The sequence below is a fragment of the Microtus pennsylvanicus genome, chromosome 9 (assembly GCF_037038515.1).
Source record: "Microtus pennsylvanicus isolate mMicPen1 chromosome 9, mMicPen1.hap1, whole genome shotgun sequence".
Classification (NCBI taxonomy): Eukaryota; Metazoa; Chordata; class Mammalia; order Rodentia; family Cricetidae; genus Microtus; species Microtus pennsylvanicus.
The window spans coordinates 4,987,262-5,013,208 of NC_134587.1; the positions used below are offsets into that span (position 1 = coordinate 4,987,262).

The 25,947-nt window shown below is 41.6% G+C and overlaps 1 long non-coding RNA gene across 1 annotated transcript in view; it reads right to left on the reverse strand.

The window, feature by feature from the left end:
• Nucleotides 1-494: 494 nt before the first annotated feature.
• Nucleotides 495-25,947, reverse strand: part of LOC142857112 (uncharacterized) — a 54,982-nt gene continuing 29,529 nt past the window's right edge. The window contains exons 2-3 of the long non-coding RNA XR_012911765.1: nt 2,358-2,645; nt 495-958 (exon numbers count right to left, since the gene is read on the reverse strand). This is a non-coding gene — a long non-coding RNA (uncharacterized LOC142857112). The remainder of the gene's footprint in view (nt 959-2,357; nt 2,646-25,947) is intronic.

The following is a 25,947-nucleotide window of genomic DNA, read 5'->3' on the forward strand; positions in this document are numbered from 1 at the left end:
TTTACTTATCCACTCACTTGCTAACTATCTTAATTGCTTCCAATTTGGGTCAATAATGGATGGTGCAGCTGTCAATTTTCACCTGCAGATTTCTGTGTGGACACAAATTATAACTCATTTGGATAAATATCAAGGAACATTATTATGGGATCTATAATGAGAGTACAGTTTTTTAAAAAAAAAGGCTGTCAAACTTCATTCCAAAACACTAGTCCACTCCTGTGGCTCACATATCCCCAGGACTTACCATTAGTGTTTGGGATGCTGACCATCCTAACGGCTGTGCCAGTACCATGTCACACCTGTTTTAATTGCCAGCCTCTTAACGGTAGTCAACGTCTTTTGTGGGAGACAAGCTGATCAGCCTACCTGGCACACTTCATTCTGAATTAGAGCCATGGCACACCATGCTCCTGAAGGTATAACACTGGATTCGGAAGGAGCATGGCTTGTAGACCAGTCTGCACTCTCCACACCTTTAAAGTGCCTCTCCCACACAGAGCCCCTGGTAGTACGCGCTAACCAATCACAGTCCATGTACTTCCATTATGTAAATAGTTTTTCACATTCTTTATTAAGCAGATGGCATTCCCTAAAACCAGAGTGGTTTCTCTCTAAGCCCTTTACAAACCCATGGGCACTGTGGTCTTGCCAGGGTACACCCTGGTAACAGTGGTAATCTTTTTATAAGCTCTCAAGTTATCTCTGTACGTTATCCCAGCAGGGTGTGTCTGTTCAAGTCTCTTCCATGATCTTAACCAGCTTTTTATTTTTCTTATCATACGATTTTCCTAGTTCTTATATATTGCAGATAATGGTTTGATCTGGTGCTGTCTGGAAGCTTTCTCTCCATCTGCCTTTATCCTCTCTCTCATCCTTCTATCACAAGTCCCAGAGATGTTCCTCATGTCCCTCCAGTCTACTTTAGCAATTCCTTCTTTCATTGCTGTCTTTGGTCCTGCGTCCAAAAGATAATCCCAACAGTCAAGATCTTTTAGATGATCTCCTACCCTGTTTCCTAGGACCCTCCTAGTTTCATGGCTTACATTCATACCAGTGATCCATTTTGAACCAATTCTTGTGAATGGTATAAGGTCAGTATTGAGATAGTTTCATTTTCTGTTTTAGTATTCATGGCTCTTTCCCCCCAGTAACTGAGACTCTAACACCCCTGGATTCTCATAGTTCCTCTTATAGTTTTAATTGTAAAATAGCTTTCCTATCTTCATCTTAAGAAGTCATCCCTCATTTTTCCAGAGGGCATCATTATTATAACCAAATTCACGGATCAAATCATACCTACATATTTTCAAAAGTGCCCAGCCATGTGTCCTCGGCTAGAGCATAACTGTGAACATCTCTGCAGAGGAGTGGTCTCATTGAATTTGCCTTTATTACAACTTCAAATAAAACATCCTGAATGCCACCGTGTATGAAAAATTAATAAATCATTGCACTTGACAGCTTGCAGGGTTTCATGCTGTGCTTTTCCAGTTTGAGTCTGTCTTACAGCTTTCTCTTTCTTCCCCAATGTTTTGTGAAATGTAATCACACCAAAAAAAGGAAAAAGGCTTACTGACTAAACAATGCCTGAAGGGAAGGGACTTGTTGTATTATTTATGGTCTGTAGGCTTTACATTTAAAGATCTATTTGTCAATACGTACAATATATCAGAATTCAAGTGTTTATTCTTTTGTCTTTCTGAACACTTCCCTAAGATTTGCAATAAGTCAATATACTACTGAAATAGATAAAACAGATCAGAAAAAAACTCTTCTTGATACCCATTTTCTAACTTAGAGAGGCATTGTAAAAAAATATTTAATTTTCAATATTACTAAAATTTATTGGATCAATTGTTGATATTTGTAAAGTGAAGCAATAGAGTGTTTTGTTTTAAAGGCTTAGTGTGTGTGTGTGTCCGTGTGTATCTGAGAACATGTGTGTGGTTGCATGAGGAAGCCAGATGAAGGCATCAAATCCTCTGGGGATGGAATTGCAGGTGATTCTGAGCTGCTGGAATGGATTCTGGTATCTGAACTCCAGTTCCCATGACTGACCCTAGAAAAAGTTCATAGAAAATTATGTATAACCCCTATTTTTGATGAAGACATAAAAATCATGAGGAAAGATAAACTATTAAGGGAAAGCAAGAAATGGCTGCTGGGATATAACTGGGCCCTGAGAAGTGTAAAGATAACACTAAAACAAAATGTGCACATAATTAAAGAACTCAGTATTGCACCATGAACTTCATTTCTTGAAATTTGAACATCAGAGCCCATTAGTTTTGAGTAAATGAAGTCCCACTAGTGTTCCACAGGGTTTGGAGCTTTACACTTCTAGAGAAATATACCTTAACTGATTTTGAAGATGTAGGGATACTTTGCAGACACTAACTTAAATGTAACAGGAGTGATCATCACCATCCGTTTGTGTCAGCATCAGCAGTGCAGGCTTCTCCAGCGGTTTTTATGAGCATGTATAAGGCACTTCCCTTGCTCCTGAGGATAAATAAACAGTTTCGAGCACGCAAAATCATGGGTCCTCAAATGGATTTTTGCAGAGAGCCGAAGATGCGATGACCATCAGTCTGAACTCTTTGCTGGAAACTCTCTTCATTGTCCAATCTTCTATCACATGACTGCTTTCCAACGGAGAAAAGAAGAAGAATAACTTACAAATGTCAGCACATTACTTCCTCTGACAATTCAAGAAGTAAGACTAATTTGATGCCAATATAAATGAGTAAACCATATGACCTCAGCGGCATTACAGAGTGGGGTTTGGTTATACTTTTTTCTCTTAGATTCCATTTAATTCCAAGTATACCACAAATATTTTGCTATTTCCCAGTAATGCCTTTCTTTGTTTTTCCCAGATAAAAGACACGATGACCCCATGGCTGTTGCCAAGTGAATGCTTTGCAGCAAAGCTGCCATTGCTCGCTGTTAAAACCAATAGGTCTGCAGGCTGACCGGTGCCATTGCAAGCCAACAAAATAAGACCATGTCTGAACCTTCTGCCCAGGCCTCCATCTGGGTCTGCTTTCCAAGGCTGAGATTACACTTCCACGCCACTGAAGCAATAGATTTCCCCTCCAAATGACTCGCATCCCTGTAGCTGCGTGGATGCTGCAGAGTTCGTGTGCAGAAACAACGGACACTGAGCTGGGGAGGGGACATCAGATTCAGCGCTCTGGCTGCTTTAACATGGAATGAGGTCTTTTTCACATCCTTTTTTTTTTTCTTTTGGCAAACAAAGAGCCCTGAGCTTTTTAATAGCGATGACAAGAAACAATTATCTGGGCAAGGTGCTTTCCAACTCGTCAGCAGAGCCAAGGAATGGGCTACCGAGAGCTGGATTGGAGACACAGTACAAGTGGTCAAAGAACGCCCATAAGAGCCTTATGGAATGACACGCCCTCCCCCCCTTCCCCAGACCCCAAGGGAACTACTGCAGCATGCTGGTCACACAGCTGGGGGTATTGGGAAGAAACCTGTAATGAACACAGGGCTGTAGTGCTGACCAATAGATCACCGTTGTTTGAGGCTGAGGTAAACTACAGGGAGTTTGCTCTCTTCTGCGCATATTGAGAAAATACATTTATAGATCTTCAGAAACTAATAAATGTGGATTTTTTAACCTGGCTTATAAAGCTGTAGGGATCTTATTATAGCCTTATTAAGCAGATTTTTGTTTGAATTATACCCCCCCCCAATGTAGGAAGTCTCTAAGTAGTTTTTAAAAGCCTCATGTGAATTATCAAGGAAAATTATAATTTATAAGGAACACTTTATTTTAGAATGATAGTTTGAGTAAAGAAGACTCCATTTCTCTCACACAACACACACACACACACACACACCTTACATATGTTGGTGAATTTTCCCAAAATTATTTTAATAGTATAGACGTAGGTTTAAAATATATTATTTATTAGTAAAACTCAATCATTATGTAAAACACAACAGTTTAAAGATAAATCCAAGCGTACACCATCATTTTAGAGTAGAGAAGCCTGTTTATTTCCTGCTTGAATTTCAAGTACGCAATATTTAGAAAATCAGTGTTAATAGCGCAGCCCAGAAGTAGCCGATGACTGTGGTTCTCCAACAAGCCAGCGCTTTGTCAACACCTGTTGTGCACAAGAGCTCAGACCTCCGGTCGTTCATTCCTGGGGCTGCATTTAAGAGCCCCTCTTTCGAGGGCCCTGATTTTACGGGCTTTGGAAAGGGGAGGCATGAGGATTGTGAATTCCACACCCGCCTAGACTGCATAGTGAGACCCTGTTTAAAAAACCCAACAGGTGCCAGACACTTCTCTGTTCTGGGACCACAAGATCCAGTGCCCACTTGAGAGAACGCGGACAGAGCCTGCGTGTTTCCACACATTTAAAAAGAAAAATGAACACTCTTCAAAAACTGAATCTGCGCCCTAGTTTAAAAATGTTCTTTCTATACGATGCAGAGCTAGGCAGCCATACGCCTGAGACTGGACAGCGGCCCCTCTGGTTTCCAAGGGCCCTGACAGCTTGTGAGTAGATTCACAGGACTGTGGCAAGAGCTTTGCAACAGCTCAGACAGACTGAGTTATGATATTATATCAGTGAGTACTACTGGTTTGATACATTTTAAATTATTTTTGTTTTTTTTTTTCATTTTTTTGTGTGCATGAGTGTCTTGCATGCGTGTCTATGGGCTCCTTCCATGTCTGGTGCTCACGAAGGCCGTAGAGGGCACTGGAGTCCCTGGCCATGGGCTTACAGACTGTTGTCAGCCATGCATGGGGCTGGGAATTGAATATGAATCTTCCGGAAGAGCAGTGAGTGCTCTTAACTGCTGAGCCAGCAGTCCAGCCCTGGGTTTTTAAATTTTAAATTTACTATTATCTACCTTCTTATAAATATATGGAAAATAAATATGAAGATACACAATGTGTCTAGAGAAGTTACACAGTCATTGTGTGTAACATGTAATATTTGGGTCAGGGGTGAAGATGTCAGTTGGTTCTTTAAAACTGGAACTTTTGTAATAAAAAATATAGAATATAATGATAATGAAATACCAGCATCAATTTTTCTTTCAAGAAACATTAATAGGGCTGGAGAAAAGAGCCAACGTAGGAGTGCATACTGTTCCTAGAAAGGATTAATGGTTCTGATATGTTGGGTGGTCACAACTACTTCATTACCGCAGGGTTTTGACACCTCTGGCCTCAGCAGGCACATTCACTCACTGCGAAAACCCCAACACAGACACAGGCATATACACATAATTTGAAATCACAAAGTAAACATTTTTAATATTTATATAACTGGGTGGTGGTGGCGCGCACATCCTAAATCCTAGAACTCTGTAGTTCAAGGCCAGCTTGGTCTACAAAGTCTAATTCCAGGGCAGGCTACAAAACCACAGAAAAACTCAGTGTCGATGAAACAACAAACAAACAAACAAAAAATTTATCTAGCAATTAAAAAGTAGTTAATATTTTGGTATCTCCAATTCTATAATAATGTATTCTTAATTCAAGATTTAGAATTATAAATAAAATTAATATTTGAAAACTACATGTATATTTCTAAGAATATAGATACACTAATCTTTTCATATATTTGTCTATAAGGTATTTAATTCACACATAACTACTCTGATGGACCTGGGGAGATGGCTTGGTTCGTAAAGTACTTTTTCCACAAGCATGATCCATGTTGAGATTTCCAGAACTCATGTAAAATGTCGAGGTGGGATGCACCTACAATCCTAGAGCAGGGGAGGCAGAGACAAGGGACTCCTTGAAGCTCACTGGCTAGTTTTGTTAAACAGGTAAATTCTAGGTTCTCTGAGAGACCATGTCTCAACACAGAAGGTGGTAAATGGTAGGAACAGATACCTGATGTCTTTCTCTGACCTCCAAGCACATGAGCGTGTGTGTCTGTGTGTGTGTACACACACACGCGCGCACACACACATACACATACACCCCACAAAGATAAAGGGAAGATGCTAATAAACTGACCACATTAAAATTAAGCCACAATGAAAGGAAAATAGAAAATGCCTCTCCAGCCTCAGCAGCCCTTTGCCAATAATTTGTCAAAATGACAAGCACATAGGGAAAGGGGGAGGAGCCTGATATATGTTCTCTCAGCCTTTTAGGGATGTTGAAGTTGTCCCTTTGGCCACAAGCATGTAAATATACACAAAATGTGATCTTGTAGACATCAAGGGAATGGGTATAGTTCAAAACAGGAAAGGCTCATGACTGTTACCACGGCAAAACTGGCAGAGTTCACAACATCACCCAGCATGCCACGGGCAACACTGTAAATAAACAACTTAAGGGGAAGAGTGTTAACCAGAGACCTAATGTGTGCATAGACACTCTTCAGAGCAGAGACAAAAACAATCAGGAAAAAATAGTTAAATAGAGCTGTAGCTCTGGCTAGCTGTGCCCCGGACGTTAGTAAGGACTAAAGGGGGGGACTGGGAGCTTCTCAGTCTTTTCCTAGTGATTTCATGGCTTAATGTACAAAAAGAAACTTAAAACAAGTAGAAGCGTTTTTCTTCAAAAAGAAAGAAAATAGCAAAGCCAACCACAAAAGCAATAAATACTTGTAACATAGTTCTTAAAAGTGTCAGTATGAAATAGATACATGTGTAAATTGTAAAGAGGAATCATTTTACTGGAAAGAAATATATTTGTCCAGTAAATAAATGAAATTGATCTGTCTCTTAAAAGTGGTGTTGTAGTCTGATTGGAATATCATCTTTAAATTACTGGAAATTAAAAAAAAATCTGGAAATACAAATGGATTCCTATTGCACGTGTATGAAATTGAATCCAGTTTTGAAGATAGCATCTTAAGTTTTGAGCCTGAAGGAGCCTCTTGCTTTCATATGCTGGGCCTGAGCAACCCCCTTCTATATGCACACAAGGTAAGCGTTTGCACAGACCAGGAACAGGCATGTCCCTTCAGCACAATTCCAAGTAGCTTGTTGAACGTTTCAAAGGCCCACTAACAGAAAGTCACCAAGTAAATGACAGTGTGTCTTCAATAAGTACTCATGAGAGAGAATAGAACAAAAACCACTATCAAATTTTAAAATATAAGTATATATTTACATTTGAAACAACCAGAGAGAATGTAAATGACAAAATTTTTTCTTGGGTTTGAAGGCGGGAACGCTCCTAAAATCCATAAATATTCTAGTTACTACTGTGGTGTTCTAGTGGACAATACAGGCGTCTCATGGTTTGTACACGGGTGGTCTGGAAACTGCACAGAGAACATAGAATTTAAAGTTATAGCAAACATCAGTGAAGCATCAAAGACAGACCGAGAAAAGCAAGACAGAAAGAAACTCAAATGCAAAGCACTTCTGAACAGGAAGAGCGACAGACTCCTTAAGGAAAAAAATAAATGTCTTGAGGAGTCTTATGCAGACTCGGTGTTTACTCAAATTGGTGATGTCAAGTCCAGCTGAGGTGCACATGTGCATTTGTTTCTTCACGTGACCATCCCTAGAGTCACACTTCATGACTCATCTGACTTTAGCTCTTTCCAGCTCAAGAGGAATGAGGAAGTGCAGTAATCAGAAAAAGGAAAAGCTATACACGCCGATTTTGTACTCGTTTAATAAATATTTATATCTCTCGTACAACATGTGTGTGCCTGGCGCTGGAGGGTGACGCTATGTAACTTTGACAAGACTCCTGCCTTAAGGCAGCTCAGTCTTAAGTGGACCGCACACCCATGGCCAGAGAACTGGATTCCTGGGTACCGCACATCCATGGCCAGAGAACTGGATTCCTGGGTACCGCACATCCATGGCCAGAGAACTGGATTCCTGGGTAGTGTATAGTGACAAGAGAGGCACAGAGTGCTGGAACACTTTCAGCATCTTCACATTAATGTAGGAATAAGTCCAGCCCCGTAGGGGGCATGTTTGCCTCGGGCGAATGTTTACTTATAAATCGGGAGAGCGGGAGCCCATGCGCCCCTTCTGCTTTCCTGGTCTCTGCAGGAATGGTGGTTCTGTAAGTGTATTTCCCCATTAAAGCTGTATATATTTTTACAATCTGTCTGCATTCATTTACGCCATTACACATTAAGAGTACACAAACAAGGCTATAGCTGTATTGACAAAGCTAAGAATGAGGACCTGAGCTTGGTCAAAAGCTACATCAAAATGATGACACAGTGCCGTGAGCTTGTAATATCAACCCCCGGGGAGGCAGCAGCAGGAATCCCTGGGGCTCACATGCCAGCCCTTCTAGCATAATTGGTGAGGTCCAGACCAATGACAGACCTTCTCTCAAAGAAGATAGATAATATTCCCTGATGGAGGTGGGTCATCTTTCTATCTGTTGTTTCATTGGTTAATTAATAAAGAAAACTGCTTGGCCCTGATAGGACACAAAATTAGGTGGGTGGAGTAAACAGAACAGAATGCTGGGAGAAAGAAGCTGAGTCAAGCAGTCGGCATATTCTCCCACTCCAGACAGATGCAGGTTAAGATCTTTCCTGGTAAGCCACCTCGTGGGCTACACAGATTATTAAAAATGGGTTAGATCAATATGTAAGAGCTAGCCAATAAGAGGCTGGAACTAATGGGCCAGGCAATGTTTAAAAGAATACAGTTTCCATGTAATTATTTCGAGGCATAAGCTAATCATGCGGGCGGCTGGGTGCCGGGGACACAGCCCGCCGTTCTTCAATTCCCGACAGCCACACTTTAGGTTGTCCGAAATTCACAAGCACAGACATGTATTTCAGAACTTGCTTATATACAAGAGCAGAATAAAGCACAGCACAGACAGTCAGTCAATATCTAACCACAAGACCATCCCTGTCCTTGAGTGTGCAGCCTCCTCTCCAACATGTGCTTGCTGCTCGGAAGCAGCCTCACTTCTATCTTGATGTTCTGTTCCTGAGGTTTGTCGTCAGCAGTGTACCGTCTACTAGAAAGAGAGTTCTTTTCTCACAGGCTAAATCAGAAGTCTCTCACAGCCCTCAAGGTTATAGGAGAAAGCAGAGCAGGCAAGCTTGAACTCAAATGACTTCTTTAAGTCAAATGACTCCAGATGGAAACTGAGTCATGCGTGGGCTCCCACAGTTGCTGGACTTGTGCCCTGCCCTGGTGGTCTGCTTCTAATAATCACTACTGATTGCTGACATGGAACTGCGGGTCTGACGTTATGAGCAGAACTTTGGGTTCTTTGAGGGAAGTCAACCCTTTAGAAATAGTGTGGACAGTCTCCCCATATTTAAACACTGGCTGATAATTCAAAGAAAACTGCTTCCACAGTTAGAATAAAACTAAACATTGGGCAAGCCAAAAAAGTCATCAGTTGGCTTAACTGCATTCAGAGCCTGACTGTCACTCCCTCTGTCTGTGACAATGATATGATCCAGTCATGTCTGTGGCAATGCCTTTCTGCTTCCCATGTGATAGCCCAATCACACCTGTCCTTTGTGATTTAAGTGTCTATGCACTGAATCACCTGAGTCCCCGATTTACCTAACATGTGATAAATCAGGTTACAAAGGTGAACTCGGTGAAATCTGGGCGATAAGACTTTCCAGCTCAGACCACTTTTACCTTCTCTCTGTTGAGACTCCACAATATGTACTGTATTAACAGCCCATTCTCCTTTAACGTTTGCACTACAGTGTATTCTTGAGCTTAATAAAAGCATGCCCGATGCTTTCACAGATGATCCTGACTTTCATTTATTTTCCCCAGTACTGGATTTCAGAAGGACTGATAAAATAAAGCCATCAACAGGAACTCTACCAGCGATAATGACTGGCCTGGCAAGACAGGCCCACTGGTGGAAGAGTGGGCATGCATGGTGCAGGAAGAACCAACCATTTAACAGTTGCATCTAAGACTCATTCTACAAGATGGAGGTTATATATGGTGCAACCCTCTGGGCTATATGCCCTAGGTGAGAACCTGTACTATTATTTCTGCTGAGTGGATAGAGCTTTAACTAGACTTCCGATGACTGCATGATTGGCGCAGCTCTCTCTCACAGCTCACCAGAGAAGCTCCTCTTGGGAGTAGATGGTAATTAACGGTACAGCACCCACAACTAGTCAAAATGCAGAGGATAAGAGACAGCAGATCGCCCTGCTCTAGAGGGACATCGCACGCCTCCTTCTTCGTTTCAGGGATCATCAGAGAAGAAAAGGAAGAAGGATTCTAAGTGCGTGAGACAGTAGATGACTATAAGGAGACCGTGTCTTTTGGATACACATGAAAGCGCAGTAGTTGAGAGGACATGAAAAGACTCACGTGCACTCAAGTCAGACAATATCCAAACACGGAGGAGGGGTTGGGCGCGAAGTCTCGCCCCTAACTGAAGAGTTACTGGTAATTTGTAGCTGCCAGAAGAGGGAGCACTGGTGTTTTACAGGGTGTGGCCCTGGGTGCTGGAGAGCTGGCTTAGAGGTTAGGAGCACTTATCCGTACGTGGATGTGGGTTTGATTCCCAGCACTACACGGTGGCTCTCAGTCATTTGTAAACTCCGGTTTCAGCGGATTTGTTGCCCTCTTCTGACCTCTGCAGGCACGAAGCATGCACGTGGTGCACACACACGTACGACATGGTGCACACACACGTACGACATGGTGCACACACACGTACGACATGGTGCACACACACGTACGACATGGTGCACACACACGTACGTGGTGCACACACACGCACGTGGTGCACATACAAGCATGCAGGCTAAACACCCAGACACAGAATAAAATAAATAAACTCCTCCCCTAAAAGAAATGCTGATGCTGGCAGGTTAAAAATGTTCCCAGGAATGGCTTCATATCTGTGAGTATTTGGGCAGCATGAATCAGATTTGATAATTTTTTTTAAAAAAGTGCCAGTTTTCTACAGTATCATCTCATTAGCATAAGGCTGGAGATCGTCTCCCAAGAACAGCACATCATTTTAAATTAACTAGCCAGGAAAATCACAGAGGAACCATTGAGGAGATCTGCATACACAGTCTCTTGTGGGCCCTTTCCCCCTGCCAGTTCCTCAGCAGAAGCAGCACCAACCTTGGTTGTGATGTTTACCAAAATTCCCTCATTGGAGCCAGAGATAATGTGGCAACCTCCCTTCAAAACACTGCAACCTCACAAATAAGGCCTGGTTTGCTTCTGCGGGTTGCTGGGATCCTTCACCACTTCCTCACCGAACTAGCTTCAGGAGTAAAAGATGTAAATACAAAAATAATTATTATCCAAAGATACAGCTAATGTTCTTGTTCAAGTAAATTCTGGTCATGTGAAAATCCTGCAAAGCAGTTGACATATGGGGAGAAAGATGCCTTACCAACAGCACCCTAGCTCTGTCATTTCAAATGTTCAGGATCTAAAATATTATTTTGAAATACTTGGCCTGAATTAGTTCAACTATGACATACATCCATAAGTTTAAGGGCCTCTTTGACCTCCACTACAAAAATGTGCACAATTCTCTAAGCTCCAAATTGACAATCATTCAATTTTAGACACAGAAGTCTGTTCTGCTGGCTGGCAGCAACTATGAACAAAGAAATATGTTCAAAACACAAACCACTTTATGGTCCTGGGATGGGCAAGGACCCTGTGAGATATGACAAGGCAGGTCAAATTGATTTTAGGCAGTTAGGATCTACCGCTAAGGGGTGTATTCAGAGTATTAAGACTTCACAAGGAGACATTATTTCTGACGAAGGTATGGCATGTACCTGTCACGTCTTCCAATATTTCTCTCTTGAATACAGTCTGAACAATAAAATTGGATAATCAGAATTATTCTTTGTGTCTTTGTCTGATCCCATGGTACATATCTGAATTTTTGGAGTAGCAATGGAAAATATTAATGTTATTAAATATTCCCTCTATAATCAGAGCTCTTCAAATTTAATATTCCTCTCAAGCAAAATCATTTGGAAGCCCCTTGCTTTCTCTTGCTCTTGTAGTTACTTCTATTCCTCACCTCACTCCACTAAGGTTCTGGATGACTTGTTTCTATTCTAGGCAGCATTTGTGTAAGAATGGTTTAATCATATTAATGACTGCTGGCCCATCCCTGTGGCCGTGTAACTTCCATGATGTCAGATCCCTTTCAAAGTGTGCTAACCTTGTGAAGGCATGTGCTATCCACACGGGAGTCTTTGACATGAACATGATTGCTTCTCTGCTGCTGTTATTATCTTCTTCTCGACAGAAACAAACAGTGTGTGCCTGCCATCTTTCTAAGAGAAGAAATCTCTAGAAAATATTTAATGATCCTAATGGAAAATCTTCTAGCAATGCAGTCTTTCCTGATTTTTCAATTTACTACAGGTGCAAAATCCCTGGAAAACCCAGGACAGCGAACAGATTGAATCACTTTTTAACAGTTTGAGTCTTGAATGAATTCCAAAATGCTTAGAGTCAAGCTGGTTTTCCTTTCCTTTAATATTGCAAGTTAAATCATTTTCTTTGAAAGTTGGCCCATAGTTTTAGTAAATTATGGGATTTGGAAAACCACATTCTTTATCAAATAAGTATTCAGGCACTGGAATTACACTGATAATTTTAATTGATATTGCCACAAATGTGAGAGCAGGAACTGTGGTCTTCCAATCTTTCTTTGTTACATATGCTGGCACTCTCTGAAAGAGACACAATTCCAAAATTTCAAAAATTAAAGCATGGTTGAGATGTTTCCATCTGTAGGTGTTCCAATGGAGCAAGAGCAGGAGGCTTTCAACACTGGCGACACTGAGGGTGTTTTTGGACTTGTCTCCCAGTAGGTATGCTATAACTGCATTTCACACTACACAGTGTGAAGCTAAAATTTCCAACAGTTAAAACAACAAGAAACTGCAGGGGACTTTAAGCGATGGTTCATAATCTACAAAGCCAAAATGTAAGCCAGCAATAGTGGCTTACACTCCCATAACACTGACACTTAGGTTGAGGGAGGAGGATTGTCATGAGTTCAAGGCCACGCGAGAGTGTATTGGTAACCTCTTGCCTCTAAAAGTATAAAGACAACCATAATGCTCACAACAAACAAAATAAAAACCTTGTCCTGCTGCAGACAAGCTGTACTGAAAATTGGTTTTAATATACCAAAAATGATTTCTCTCTGTTCGTTGACTTAGATGGGCAAAAGGCTCAGGAGAGAACTACGCTGCTGATTCTGGATGCAGAGGAAGTGGGAGCAACGATGCTGAGAAGACGTATCCCTGTATGAGGACAAGGTGCTCTTTGTGGCCATCTTGTGACAATGAAGCCCCTTCACTTGAGCCATTTCCACCATAGGTGCCAGAAACAACATCATAATCATCAAGGTCGCTGAACATTCTAGCAATGACCTTGTGAGGTGAAATGAGCCCAGACTTTGCTCTCACTATAGGGCTATTACGTCATCGATAAATCGACATTCACTCACAATGAATATGAGCTACTTGGGAGAGGAAGACATATATTATAAAGATCATTTATCTTAACACTTGCTGTGGAATCTGAACATTTAAAAACTCAAACTTGGCACCTGTGTTGTACAAAATGCATAGCCACCTAAGAAAGCCCCATTTTTTACAGGGTTGGGGGGGAACACTTCTGTTTTTCCGGTTGCGCTGTTTGGAAGGGAATCTGCATACCAGAAGGCTGCTCAGAATTATGAAACTTGATGCACTGTATCACAAGCAAACATAAGCACTCTCGAGGAAAGCGCAAAGCGGGAGACAGGAAGCCCATGTGTGTCTGGTGTTCTTGGCGTCACAACAGCACCAATCTCCAGAAAGGAGCTGCAGGTTGTGTTCCATTGTCTCACCAGCAAGCTCCCAAAAGTCACTGGGAAGAAAGTGCAGTGTAGTCCGTGTTCCACGGAATGGATAAAAATAGATTTCCCCAGACCAAACATATTACATTCATGAGCTATTTTACAGGCCATAATACTTTATAAGATTTCTGAGTTTTATTGCTCTTGGGTTGGTAGCAAAGGTGAAAATGAGATAAGAGAGAATAAAGGCTTAATTTTCTGGAAAATTTTTTCTTAACAAGCTGTGGAAACTCCCTTTTCTTAAACTGAAGTTTGGACTACACACACAAAGCAGGGTATTTCCCTTCCCAGGGGCTGAGATTTCTCTCTTCCTTCCTCTGGCAGGATTCTTTATCTCTTCATGGGCCCTCTCCTTCCACGTCTCTCTTTCTCTGTGACACAGAGCAGAACCAACTGAGAATGTCACCACAGAGCTCAGAGCAATCCTAAGTGGCCTTCTAGCTGAACCTGCCCCAGGCTCCCTCTCCGTCTGGGGCACATTGTGTGCAGATGGCTGCGTGCTGCACAGCCCCTGATTTGCTCAATGTAGAATCCTTCCCAGACTGCTCAGTCGGTGATGGCCTGAACTGACAACAAGAGAAGAGCAAGATGGAAGGATTCTCCAGTTTCTGGGGATTATTTAACCCTACCAGAATTTTCTTCTAAATCATTTTCTATTTCAATATATAATTTACTTCCTGTATTCTCATTCTCTCTCTCTCTCTCTCTCTCTCTCTCTCTGTGTGTGTGTGTGTGTGTGTGTGTGTGTGTGTGTTTCTCTCTAGACCTACCCACTATTCTATCTTCGATACACCCTTAGCTAAATAAATAATCTGGTCTTCTCAGCAACTAAATGAATATCCTAGCACAGAACAGGCTAAATAATTTTCAAATCTCACTGAAAAAGAAAATAGAGATCCATGGCCCAAATAGCAAGAAAAAAGTATCACTTCCAATAATCAAAAGATGCCTTTTAAAGTTTGACCTCAGTATACTGTGAAATGTCTCATTAACTGTATTATGAAGTTCACATTGATTAATACAAACTCTCATGTAGTCTTTTAGGGGGACCAGTATTTTAGAAGACAGGCCAAGGTCAAGCAAGGTATGAGGGCTGTCAGAACAACTAATGGAATTAATACTCAAACGTGAGGCTGCTACCTGGTAAACCAGAGTTTTCTTTTCTGAGTTCTCAGTCTTGTTAATAAAATAATTCCAAAACAGACACAGAAGAAAACTCAAGGGCAACTTTGGAGGTTGGGAGATATAAATTGTGGCATCTTCTGTGACTAAGGAGATAGAAAAAAGAAGAGAGAACGTCAGGGTCCAAGATGGCTATCATGTCCAGCAAGGGAGGTCAGTTAGCAGTTGCATGGCTTTACGACAGTATCTCCAAGAAGGAAGGAAGAAAGGAAAGGAGGGAAGGAGGAAGGAAGGGAAGGAAGGAGGGAGGAAGGAAGGGAGGGAGGGAAGAAGGAAGGAAGGAAAAAAGGAAGAAGATAGTGGGGGAAAGGAGGGAGAAAGGGAGGGAGAAGGAAGGACAAAGGGGTGGGGAGAGGTGAGGAGAGGAAGAGAGAGAGAGAGAGAGAGAGAGAGAGAGAGAGAGAGAGAGAGAGAGAGAGAGAGAGAGAGAGAGAAGGTCAGCTATGATTTTCTGAGCTAGAATTCAGAGGAAGAAGGATAGACTTCCTGCCAGGAAACTGGAAAGGCTGGTTGCATGAACTCTTGAAGGAAGACAATTGTTCATAACATTCTAGTCTTTTATGCAGATCAGTGTCACATTTCCCAATCGGGGCTAGAGGGATTGCAGATTTTGATCTAAAGTCTAAGGGGAAGCAGACATGGTGTTTTTCTTTCTAGTGTTACCTGAGAAATAAGAGGCAGAGCAAAAGATGATAATGAAGGACCGGTCCACCCTCAATGGTCTCCAAGAGCACAAACCCCATGTGTCTATGTAACATCCAGCCTCAAAAGTTGAGATGCTGGGGCTGGAGAGATGGCTCAGTGGTTAAGAGCATTGCCTGCTCTTCCAAAGGCCCTGAGTTCAATTCCCAGCAACCACATGGTGGCTCACAACCATCTGTAATGACGTCTGGTGCTCTCTTCTGGCCTGTAGACATACACACAATATTGTATACATAATAAATAAATATTTTTTAAAAAAAGTTGAGATGCTAAAATCACTTAGGAGTTGAAGTTGGAGAATAGATAGAACACACTTCTCCCACAGATATCTAGAAATTCGGCTCTAAAGCTGTTCGATGTCTAGACTTATGATCACACCCTCACAAGTAACTGAGGCGGGGATGTTCCTTCAGGAGGATGAGGATGACAAGAAACCAGATCTCCTGTCTGGCATTCCTGATCTCTGACCAGGATAAAACCAAGGTTATTTTTGGCCCTGGCCAAAGACAGGGTCAAAGCTGCTGCCTTTGAGGTTCTTGCAAGGTAAATTCCTATTTTCTGTTGTCAAAGTGTTAGGCTCATGTTCCAATAATTAGCAGGAAGATGTCAGTGTTTGTGTAGCCTTTTCACAGGAACACTACAGCGATGAGTTTCTAAAAACTTGGTCCATTGTCATCTCTATAAACAAGGATTTAAATCCATTCTTTCACAATATTAAAGTTACCATTCTGTTAAATTGCATACATATGCCTTCACATCTTCACAAATATTTATGACGTATCTTTGTGCTCATGTTAATTTTGTTATTCTTATTCAGGGACTGTTGGAAATTATAAACGTTTTTGTTTGTTTTGATTCCTTTAGATTCTGATTGTTCAGTTTTTCAAATGCTCATAGGAAGTGAAAGCTGAGTAAAACACTTGTCCCCAAACCTTAACCATAACTTAACAAAGGTTTCAATGGCAGTTTGTTTATCAGAGCCCTCATGTTAAGTTGTCTGCCAAAAGCTCTCTGAACAAGTCAACAGCATGAGAACCTGGAAACAAATGATCTTCAGGAAATGAAAACACAAACCACATGTCAGCCCTGAACTGCAGCTTTAAAGGCAGGGTGGGTCCTACAGTTAGCACATTGTTTACAAAATAAAGCAATGCAGAGAAGTTGAAGCAGAAGACTGGGGGGAACCTAGAGGGGCATGCTGAGAGGCCTCTGTGCACCCAGTGCTGGGCTGGATCCTCACAGAGGGTACCTGGGACCACACACACACACACACACATACACACACACACACACACACACACACACACACGTTTGAGGCAATCAGGAGTCACTTAGTTATGAGGGGAATAAAATAATTTGATAGGACAGAAAAAAAATCACCTCATTGCTATTGGATTATTTGTTTCTATCCTGTTTTTTCTCTCAATCTAATGAATGGTTTATCTTGCTACCAAATTACTAAAAGACATATCAGAAACAATAAACATGTAATTTAGTAGAAACTCCAACTTCTTGGCTACCGATTTCCTAACAAAGTAACCCATGTCGCAAATGATCATCTTTCCAATATGTGCTGCCAACAACCTTAAGCTGGCAAGTGAAGAACCACGCAGAATCTGCTTGGTTAACTCATCCCCAGCCGCGCACTGCAGGAGCTGCCCTTCACCTTCCAGAGCCACCACCGGCTCTGACCTGCTATTGGCCAACCAGTTTTGAGAACAGCTCAGAGAGGGGAAGGGGATTAATACAAACCACACTAAAGTCCGGGGATTCCTGCCAGACGACTTCTCCTCACCCAAGGTCCAGTGACGCCCAGAACCAAAACTGTGCTACATCCTGGGCTAGCTTGGAGACTCTGAGAAGCTTCTGTTGTTGACTTTGGCTGTGCAGGTCCCACGATGCCCAAACAAAAGTAACCTTTGTATTATTTTGCCTCATTTCTGATCATTTCATCTCCTTCCTTAGAGAATCTGGTTTCACTCGCCTTCTCTGGATCCATTTGCTTAAATAATCTTTTATGCAGGCATTTTATTTTCTAGACACTGCAAAATACACTTAATTGAAGACCAATATGAAGGCTGAAGTTTAGTTTTCTTGTATATAGTTCCCTTTACACTAAACTGTGACATTTTAAAAATTATTTAACATACTGCCTACATCAGCATGTTTGAGCTCCCTAGCTGTTTCTAGGTATATTTCCATTTTAGCTATGACAGCGGCAGATAGTCTCTTATATTTGGCAACAGGGTATAAGCTACACCTGTGTAGAGTCTGCAACACATTTAGCAAACCCTCCCAGCTCTACCATTCAAAAAGTCCATCTCATCTCACTAATGGATCCTTAGGACATGCAGTAGCAGACATAAGAACTGGTAGAGAGATAAATCTGATTTGGTGGTGATTACATGGACAGAATCAGGGGTGGGCCTTGGGTCTACTCATCAGTAGGCAGGGGAATAAGAATAGTCCCCTAGTGCCTCCTTCCTCTTAGTGTGTGTGCTGTCTCTCTCTCTCTCTCTCTCTCTCTCTCTCTCTCTCTCTCTCTCTCTCTCTCTCTCTCTCTCTCTTTCTCTCAGCTTATTTTGGGTGTGTTTTGTTGTTTCCAGACAGGGTCTCACTATGTAGACCAGGCTTCTCTTAAATGCTGGAATGAAATTCAGCTTGAGCTTCTGGGCCACGGGCTTGGCTTGAGTGACTACATATGTGTGTATGTATGGAGCGTACGTATGTGTGGGTGTGCATTCGTGTGGATGTGAACACGTGTATGTGGGTGTGCTTGCATGTGTGGGCATGTGCGTGTGGGATGTTAGAGCACTGAGGTTCTTGGTACATATAACCAGGTCCTGCAAACATTGTTCTGTTTGTCTTCTGAGACAGCTCTGACTCTGTAAGCCAGGCTATTGAGAAACTCCTCAAGGAACCAAGGCCAGTGTCAAGTCTCCTACCTCACCTCCCAAGAGCTAAGATTGCAAGACAGCCTAGAAATTTTGCTTATAATTTAAAATATTATAAATACTCCAAATAACAAGTAATTCATATTTATAATTAATATCAAATACAAAGTAATGATACAAATTCCTGTAATACTTCGGAAACTTTGCTTGGTAATCATAACATTTAAAGGGCATTTTATAATTGTATGATGAAAAGATGAAAAAGGCCAATGTCCTTTTGGTCTGTTATTGACTTATTAAGAGAAGGTCTTCCCATTCTGCAGCCCAGGCTGGCTTTCAAATGTCAGTCACCCTCCCAACTAGGCTTCCCAAGTGCTGGAATTACAGGCATGAGCCACTATGTCTGATTTTCAAGATACTTAATAAAGAACAGAAAGTCTCATTATAATTGAAAAAATGTAACAATATATACTAAATAACATCAACATACTATTCATTAAAAGCCACTTTAGTAATCCGTGAATCATTACTATTTCAGCATTGATTCAGGTCTTGTAGGGTCTACCAAACAATAATTAAGTTCAGTTGACCTACACACAGCATTGAATCAATAAGCATGGAGCAATAATATTTACATTTATGTGACACTCAGTGATGGGGCTGTGTTCTGAGAATCATCTTCATGTGATTTAATCATTATGAAGCTATTATGGAGTGTATTTATACCAACCTGCAATTAGAATCAGTCATTCAATGTGACCTTGTTATAATTAAGAGAAATTGTAAAGACAAGATGTCTGGACTCCAGGATCTATAATATGTGAATATTTTCTGCAGTGAGCATGCTTTTATAAATAGAAAAAGCAAAGCTATACCATATACATTTATATGCTATTACGGATCATTTGTTATCACCCAAATTTGCAGGCTGTACTGTATGTAATTTCATGAGCTAGTCACATGTTCATGACTTGTAGTATAGTAGGGTTTTGTTTTGTTTTGCGTTGTTTTTTGTTGTCTTTCTTCTACAGGAGCATCACCTCAAATATTTTAATAATGTATTACACCACAGTGATACAATGACTGTGATGTCACTACACAGCAGGGATTTTTCAGATACACTTCCTTTTTTTGTAGAACCTTTTTATGGAGAGTTGTATGTTGGTGAGGCCTGGTGATACTTGTGGAGTGTAAAGCACGTACGATATATGACACTTGAAGATACACGTCAATTGGAAATTTATATACTGACATCTACAAGAGCCACACAAGAAACATATTTCTTAATGTTCCAGGTAGGACAGTGGAACTACCTGCAAAATTGATTTCTTCTAATCAAGCATAAGTCTTGCTGTAGGATCAGTATCCAATGAAAAGCAGAAAGCAATCCAATGCTAAGACAGTCCTCCCACCCCATCCTTGTTCATATTTCTCCTCTTTTGCCCCACAATATTTAAGGTAAAATCCTGCATCATTATGACTCCATATGGCCCTTCATTGTAACTAAGATTATCATTCTGCCTTCATCTCTCATTGTCCTTCATTTACAATCTAAAACCCAGATAAAAAGTGTGCTGGGATACATATTTCCCACTAGTGTAGGTGTGATAGTGATAAAAATTAAATTATAATTAACTTTTCTGCAACAATTAGAAACCATATTTCTCCAAAAAAAAAAAAAAAAAGATGAAACAATGTGACAGTAAATACCTCCCTTCCCCTCCCCCAACTCCTTCCTACCCTCCCTCCACTCCAGAGACAATAAGGCCTTCCTTGGGGAGTTAACAAAGCCTGGAATCTCAAGCTGAGGCATGACCAAGCTCCTCCTCCCTGCATCAAGGCTAAGCAAGGCATCCCACCATAGGGAATGGGTTTCAAAAAGCCAGCTCATGTGCCCCGGACAGATCCCAGTCTCACTGCTAGGATCCCCACAAACAACTCAAGCTATACAACTGCCATCACATGCAGAGGGCCTAGGCTGGTCCCATGCAGGCTCCCCAGCTGCCAGTGCAGAGTCCATGAGCTCCCATAAGCTCAGGTCAGCTGCCTCTGGGGGTTCCCCTGGCATAATCTTTACCGGCTCTTCCTTCTCTTTGACTGGACTCCTGAGTTTGGCCCAGCGCTTGGCTGTGCTTCTCTGGATCTGGTAAAGCACACGTCTGCCTGTGTCTGTGAGGGGCCCAAAGAGAAGACTGATGTGTGGCACAGCAACTGAGGAAGAGACGCCCACCCTGAATCTTTGCAACACCATCCAACTGACTGCATGGTATGGATGGAATAAAAGGAAGTAAGCCAATGCATAAAAGCTCCTTTCTTTCTAAGCAAGCTTTGTATAGCTGTAGCTATCATCCTTGCCGAGGGGCACCAAATTCCAGTTTCTTAGGCTTCTTGGTGCAGAATCATCCAGGGATTTTTCTGGGCCTTCAGCTTCCCATTGGGGATTCATCATTGGTTGCCTTTGTTCTGAGGCCTCCAGCTTCTGGTACTTAAACAGTTGCCATGTTTCTAGGTCTTTAGGATGCAGAGGATCATGTGATCTCCGGCCATCAGACAATGTAATATTTGATGAGTCCACATACACAATTATATATTTACATACCTATTTACAGATCTCTCTGTCTGTCTGTCTGTCTGTCTCTCTCTCTCTCTCTCACACACACACACACACACACATACACACACAAACACACAGGGTGCGTGCATGAATGTGCATGCATTTTCTTGGTTCCATTCCCCTAAAGAACCCTGACACAGCTGTGTTTGTGAACAGAACTGATAATGTCTTCATCATCAGATGTAGTCCCAGTCCCAGGATCCCATTCACTTTGTCCCTATAGACCCTCTTCATCTGGTCCAAACAGATGGGCCTTAAGGGCAGTCACCATCTGAAGAGTGCAATTTCCGTGCAAAAAATACACTGGGATCACATTGTTATTAATCTATAAAAAAAATAATTCCCAACATTTTTCTCTTTAATGCCTAATAATCTTACCAACTCCTGTTCTATATTTTCCCAAATGTATAATCCAAGTGCAATAAATAAAAGACAACATCTGTGAACACATTTAACTTTGTGGATAGCTTATCACTGTTGGCTGAGTCTTGAACACCCATATTGTCAGGAGATCATAAACTATTCCTTGGCATATTGCAAACGTGTTTGTCCAAATCACAAAGATTCACATTTCCACAGTGGCAGCAGTTTTTCCTGGATTCTAGCCTACGTCAAGGCCCAAAGCAAGATTTTGAAGTGTCCTCTTTGCTCACCCTCTTTCTTCCCACAACAACATCATTTCCTACCATCATTTCTTCAAAAATCACTTGGAGCCTGTAGTTGCACTGGAAGAGAAAAATCCCAAGGCATAACTATTTACTGCCTGAGCTAGAAAACTTAAATTATGCTAGAAATCTAGCCCTTAGGATATGGAGTCAGTAACACAGAAAACCATGGAGGCAGCAATTTGGTCAAGCTCATATGTCATTGTGACTGATATACTCAACTCAGGACACTTGCTTTTGTTGGCATGTACAAGTGGTCCCTCCTGACAAGTGGTCCCTCCTGACAAGTGGTCCCTCCACTCTGTAACTACGTTTGTAGACCCACTAGCTCAATGATTGTTATGTGGATGGAGTTTCCAACTTCCTGGGTCCTCCAAAGTGAAGCCTGAAGTATCTCGAGGTTAGACTACAGCAGCCCTCTGCTGCAGCATAGACCATCCCTGTAGGACTCAGAATGCTGGTGTAGCAAATGCTTTCTCATCTCACATCCCACACACAACCTCCACCAAAGAACTCAAGAACACGAAGAAACTAAGAGCATCATAGACTCAGGTGGACTTTGAGAAATCACTAGTTTCTTGCTTTAAAGTCATATTACATGTAACCCACATCAGAAACTGTCCTATATTCTGTGACTATCACAGAAATATTTTCCAGTCGTCTTGAATATCCTATTACAAACTATATTATGAACCTTTTGCACACAAAAAGGCATTTCTTCCCTCAAATTTCCTATTAAGCCTGCATCCTAAGCAGTTTTTTTTTCTACTCTAATCGTTTTGTTAGTTTATTAGCTCTCCTGTAAATGTGCCTTGCTTTACTGAGGTCGCCAAAACCACTTTTCCAGTTACCAGAGTTCTTACTTATGAGCATCTCCCCCCCCCCATAACTATTAATCCTTGATGAAATGAAAATGCTACGTTTAATGCCCAATTTCTGTTTCAGGTACTCGATAAGCATCCTTAAATTCGGCTTTCAATGTTTGGCTGTGACCCAAGAACGCCAACTGACTTCCGTGTTTAGGATCACAGTGAGCAGCGTGTCTTCCTACTGTTGTCCAGAGAGTCTCTACCATAGAGGCACATGGAGAATCCTGTCCTGACTAATGAGGTCTTGGGCATAGCTTGAGGAGCTTTGGCTTTCTGGCATGGTTTACACACCCATCCCTTTGGTTACATTGTTAGTCTCAAGCCTGGGGTGAACCCTTGAAGACTAAAGAGTAATTTTAACTGAGTGTTCTCCCGCCACACAGAGTAGTCACTAAGAACCATGCAATCACAAACATACTAAAACTGATGTGTCCACACCTCCCCTCTCCCAGGAGAGCATTTATGTTCTCTGAAGTCTCACCACCATGACTTAGTGGAAAACAATCACCAAAGCAATGCTTGATTATAAAACTCAGACTTTTTTCTTAGAATTTTAAAAATCCATAGTTTGTTTTGGAAACTCATGATTTTTCTAGAGTATTCTAGAATTGGGATGATGCCGGGGACTCTTTCCACTCTCGTAGTGTACTTCCTGCCGCTGTTCATTGCCCCCACTCTCCTCCTCCTCCGACAGAGTCGACAGTCGGTGCCAGGCACCCCAATAGGTGTTGTGTGTGCAGTCTTTCATTTCACTCTCGAAACATTCCGAGAGTATGTTCTTTTCCCTCCATGGTAAGGCCAAGATGACTGAGACGTCTGGGCATTAAGGAAAATGCACTCTGAAATGCCGCACAATGCTTCCCTGTTTCCACGTTTATAAAGTATGGTAACATGTTGTATTTAATCAATGACACAGAAGGTAAGCCTTCACTAAAGCTAGAGGGTGAGTTTTTACCTTTATAATGGCAGGAAAGTGATGCACATTCGGTAGACATCATCAAGAATTTCATCCCAATCTTTGGTGAACATTTCATACACAAGCCATACCAGTAACATAATTGAGTACATTATATATGCAATATATACACAATATACTTGTATTCTGAATAATATACACATTTGTGATGACTGGAGATTCCAACTGATTTTTTTTTTTTTTGATTTTCGAGACAGGGTTTCTTCGTAGCTTTTTGGTTCCTGTCCTGGAACTAGCTCTTGTAGACCAGGTTGGCCTTGAACTCACAGAGATCCAACTGCCTCTGCCTCCCTAGTGCTGGGATTAAAGGCGTGCGCCACCACCGCCCGGCTCCAACTGATTTTTATGAGTATAAATGTAGCTGATAATTACAGGTCAATGTACTTTAATCTTATATTCAAAACGTCCTTGGCAACAAAGCCATAGGGTATCTGCAATAACAAATGTACTGACCACACCTATTCTAATGCTTCTCTCTCCACAGTCAGACAAACGGTGACCTGGACTGTAATGCTGTCTTATGAGAATTATGACTGCTCACTTCAAGCAACAGTAAGAGTGAAAATACTTTGTTAAACCAGCTTGTTTTGTTTATACAGAATACCCTAAAAAGATATTTACAAATTAGTCCTTTATTGTAAGTAATGTAGCAATGCTTCAATTGCAGGAAAGCACAATGGTAAAACAAACATATTGCCACTTTTCTGTGCTGACAAAGGGTTACTGGCATCGTAGATAGCACAACGGGAAGTCGCTTGTGATGTGGGAGTGTCATATCAATCTGTTGATTTCATTGGCTAAGCAATAAAAAAACTGCTAGGCCCATTGGATAGGCCCACCCTTAGGTGGGTGGAGTAAACAGAACAGAACGCTGGGAGGAAGAGGAAGTGAGGTCAGACTCGACAGCTCTGCTCTCCGGAGCAGACGCAGGAGAGACGCCATGCTACCTGCTCCAGGGAAGACGCACGCTATGAAGCTCTGACCCAGGATGGACTTAGGCTAGAATCTTCCCGGTAAGACCGGTGCTCACAGATTGTTAGAGATGGGTTGATTGGGATATCAGAATTAGCCAGTAAGGGCTAGAGCTAAGGGCCAAGCAGTTTATAAAAGAATACAGTGTCCGTGTAATTATTTCGGGGCATAAGCTAGCCGGGCAGGGCAGGCGGCTTGGGGTTTTGGGGACGTAGCCCCGCCGCTGCTCCATATTATTACACGCTTGTGTCTCTGGTGACTGGTTGCTGCCTGTGCTACATTAGGTATTCAATATTTTATACTAACCCGAGTTACATAAATGCATATGGCTTGATTTATCCTATTAAAGCAGAGACTACAAACCTTTAATAAGTAACCTTCACACTCCTAATTTTATGTATTATCAACATTTGGCCTATAGATAGAAGCGTATAGTTTCTTCATGGACCATTTAATTTGTTTTCAGAGCAAATGAGCTTAACTTAATACTTTGCCTGGATAAGCTTGCTTCTGATGAATTAACGCAGAGAGTGGAAATGTTGAGAATGTAGCTCATGGCTAGAGCACTTGCCTGACAGGCACAAGGCACTGGGCTCAATGTCCAGCATCACAGACATACAAAACATATAAAGATTAAAATATGGAAATAAACCAATAAACAATGTTCTCTAAAGAGCTAGGGAGATGACTTTGCGGATAATGGTTTGTTACCTAGGCATGAGGCCCTGAGTTCAGATCCCCAGTTACACACATTTGTAAACATAGGATTGGAGGATGGGGGGGGGGGGTGGCAGGTAGATTCTTGGAGTTAGCTGGTGAGTTACATTAGTCAGATAAATGTGTTCTGTAGGATAGCCTATGTTGAAAAAAAGAATAAGGTAGATATATGCCCAAGAGTGATATATCATAATCTTGAGGTAGATCAATTTCTAACTTTCTGAGACACTGTCATATTGATTTCGATAGTGGTTGTACATGTTTGCCCTCACATCAGCAATGGATGAGTGTTTTCTTTACTCTACTCCCGGGCTTATATCCAAAGGATGCTACCACAAGAACACTTGTTCAACCATGTTCCTTGCTGTCCTATTCATAATAGCCAGAAACTGGAAACAAACCTAGATGTCCCTCAACAGAAAAATGGATTTTTGTTTTAAAACATGATGCCTGTACATGATGAAGTTGTTACTCGGGCCTTTAAAAAATGACATCATGAAATTTTCAGGCAAATGGATA